Source organism: Panicum virgatum, chromosome 4K, assembly GCF_016808335.1.
Source record: "Panicum virgatum strain AP13 chromosome 4K, P.virgatum_v5, whole genome shotgun sequence".
In the NCBI taxonomy this organism is placed as follows: domain Eukaryota; kingdom Viridiplantae; phylum Streptophyta; class Magnoliopsida; order Poales; family Poaceae; genus Panicum; species Panicum virgatum.
In genome coordinates, this window is record NC_053139.1 from 30992691 (window position 1) to 30996409 (window position 3719).

A 3719-nucleotide genomic window follows, 5' to 3' on the forward strand; every position below is an offset into this window, starting at 1 on the left:
CAACACAAAGGAATCTCTATGCTAGTAGATTGTTTCTTGTATCTTTGGTTCCGTGGATTGATAAACCTTGGGGGAATACTCTGAGGGAAAAGCTACACGAAACCATGCGCTTGCGGTATATAAATCGGGGGCGTTAAGGAGCGTCAACAAGCTTTTCTGGCGCCGTTGCCGGGGAACCATCGATTTAAGATCCAATCTTACTTGCATTCGTAAATATTTCTTTTTCTTGATTTTTCTTTTTGACCTTTTTAGATCTCTTATTTTTCTGAGCTAACTAAAAAAACGGATCTATTCCATGAAAATCAATCTAATCTAGATTTTGCTTTATTTTTCTTTTATGTTTTAGATCTTGTATATTCATCTTTTAGATCTGGTATATATTTTTCTTTTTCACTAACCCCTAACAGGAGATGGACGGGAGCCTCTCCAACAAACCCGAAAATTTTGTGGATGATCCAGAAAAAATTTACAGGCAAAGGAGACGAGAAGCACGATCAAGGAAGCTGGAACTAGTAGATCCAAAAGAAGAAGTCGCCGGTTCATCGTCTGCACCTCAAGCGACTCCACCGATAAGTCCAAAGGAGGCGCCACTTCACCAAGGGATGGCGCTACCGGAGCAGGAGCGTACGATCGGAGAACTATGCACTCCGGACATTCGGGACTTGCCGATCCAAAATCTCGACAACATCGGAGTTCCATTCGAGATCAAGACTTCAATCATAAGGATGGTGCAAAGCTCGCCCTTCACTGGAAAAGAAGACGCTAATCTACATCTTCAAGCGTTCCTCCAACTATGCCGCACCTTCGACATGCAAGGGATGACTCAAGATCAAATAAGAGCGAGGCTCTTTCCGTTCTCTCTACTTGGGAGAGCGTTGCAATGGTTTCATTCTCTACCACCGCGCACGGTGCAAAATTGGGAGTCCTTGATGAAAGAGTTCATGACGGAGTTCTACTCGCCGGGCAAGACCCAGATTCTGCGCAACAAGATTGCAACATTCGCGCAAGCCCCGACGGAGACTATTGTGGAAGCCTATGAGCGCTTCAACGACTACATCCGTGCCGTACCTCATCACAAGTTCTCAAGGGAGGATGTGGTCTAGAAGTTCTATCAAGGCCTCACTACTGCATCAAGAGGGATCATTGACACATCGGCCGGAGGTTCTATCATTGAGCTCACGCCTACTCAAGTTTTCAAGCTATTCAAGAAGGTGGCAGACAATGACCCATGGGCATCATCGGGGTGCCTACAACCACTCCAAGCCGTGGGCGCCGCGAAGAGTGTATTGCAAGTGGAACGTGAAGAAGTGCTAGAAGGGAAGATCGACTCGCTCATGAGAAGGTTAGAGAAGATGGAAGTGGAAAAGAGAGAAGCCCAAGCTATTGATTTGAAGGCGGCCGAAGCAAGGTCTACATGTGAAGAATGTGGAGAGTACGGCCATATCTAAAAGAATTGCCCGGAGGAAGCCAAGATGCTCGACTACATGAAGAAGGGAGAATGGATTCCGCCACCCAACTTCCGCTATGGGCAAGGTAGACCCCAATTTAATGCAAGCTCTTCCATTCAAAACTCGGTGCCTCTTCGTATACAATTGAAGGAGTTTATGGAGGAGCAAGGCAAGATCAACAAGGACACCGTCACCAAGTTCAAGGCTATGGACAAGATCTTGGAAAACATTGATGGCAAGGTGACGGAGGTCGGGAGCTCTAACCTTCAAGTACTCAACATGATTAAGATGCTAGAAACACAAGTAGCCCAGCTCGCCGGACGCTTATCTAGCAACGAAGGAAAATTGCTGGGGCAACCTCAAAGTCCGGAGACGGCTAAGACAATTCAAACTCGCTCGGGAAAGGAGACCGAAGAACCCGAACATGCAGCGGGAGCAAGGAAGCCTAAGCCAAGAGTTGAAGTGGAGACCATCATCAAGGAGAAGGCACCTACTCCTATGCCAGAGATAGTCACCGAAGAGCCAGAGTTTGAGCTAGATGATATAGACACCAAGATTCTACCGCCAAGGCCACGACACCGCAAAGGTAAACATAAAGATGAGCAATTCAACAAATTTGTTGACATGGTACGCAGGTTGATTATCAACATGCCGCTCTTGGACGCTCTACAAGTTCCGACATATTCTTGCTACTTCAAAGACATCATGGGAAACAAGCGCGAGATACCGCCAAGCACTGTCAAGCTAACCGAGGAATGCAGCGCGGCAATCGCTAATGAAGCTCCTGAAAAGAAGAGGGACCCCGGATGTCCTACCATCCCGTGTTCCATTGGATCCCTTATGTTCGAAAGAGCACTTTGTGATCTCGGTGCAAGTGTGAGCGTCATGCCAAAGAATATGTTCGAGAAGCTACGCTTACCGGAGCCGGAGCCCACCGCCATGTGCCTAGAGTTAGCGGACAATTCCGTTAGCTATCCTTTGGGAATCACCGAAGACGTGCCCGTGAAGATTGGAGAACACTTAGTCCCTGTTGACTTTGTGATTCTCGATATGGGAGAAGGGAGCAAGGTGCCTCTCATACTTGGGAGGCCTTTCCTCAAGACCGCAAGGGCAAACATCAACGTTGGCAAGGGGGAGATAAAGTTCGACACCAATGGCACCACAAGCGAATTCAAGTTTCGTCCACGCCTCGAGGTATGCAACATGATCAATGTCAAATATGTTCCGCCTCACCGCCGTGTCACAGAGGAGAAGCCAAAGAAAGAAGAGGAGCCGAACAAGAAGGAAGCGAAGAAGGAGATAGAAGTCGTCGCGTCCATCGCGACAAAAAAGATCGCCGCACCCGTCAAGAAGAAAGCTAAAAGCCCGCCTGTGAAGACCAAAAAGACGACTAACCTAGAAGACAAACTCGCACCACGAATTGTGCGGAAGTGGGTACCCAAGACTGCAGTGCCATCACCGAGCGTTGGTCTGAAGTGAAGAAGAAGAAAGTCTAGCTATAGACTATAAATGAAGCGCTTTGCGGGAGGCAACCCGTTCGTCGAGTCAAGAATAAAGCTGCCGGGAGTTCAACCCGTTCGCCGAGTCAAGAATAAGCTGCCGGGAGGACAACCCGCGAGAGGTTTAGGTAAGTGAGTCAAGAATTTTGCTACGCAAGAACATGATATACTTTTGAACAATTGGTCGTTCAGTCGAACAATTCGATTTGGATTTTATTCGCTCGGTCATTCCGATGTTATTTCTTATTTTAAACCAATGACATGAGCCATCCTATGATTTATTTGCCTCTTCTTGAGAAAGCCACAACTAAAATTCCATACCTATTTTTGGCGACCGTCCTCTCCATGACGGCCGGACCAAGTTGAGATAAAACACACGAATAGAGCCGCACTATGTTTATATCATTTGAATTCTTGATGCGTAGGTTCGCGCAAACATAGAGAGAATTTTCAGTTTCATCACCATAGGATTAGAATTTTCTAACTTTATTTATTCCTTTTTTCAAAAATCTCTCTCTCATTTTTGCAAAAATTAGAACCTAAACCCAAGACCCACGGTTGAATTCGAGATTGTTCGCTATCAATTCATGAAAGTGAACGGTTCCGGTGCAACCAAAATTAATGTAGTCGGGAAATATTTTTCGACTTACAAATGTAAAGATGTTTCAATTCCCCTCTGATTATTTATTTAAACTCATTGCATGCTTTGAGTCAATTCTGAAATTTCAAAGTTAGAGGAGGACTAAACATCTAAGCATGATTTGGAGAGGGT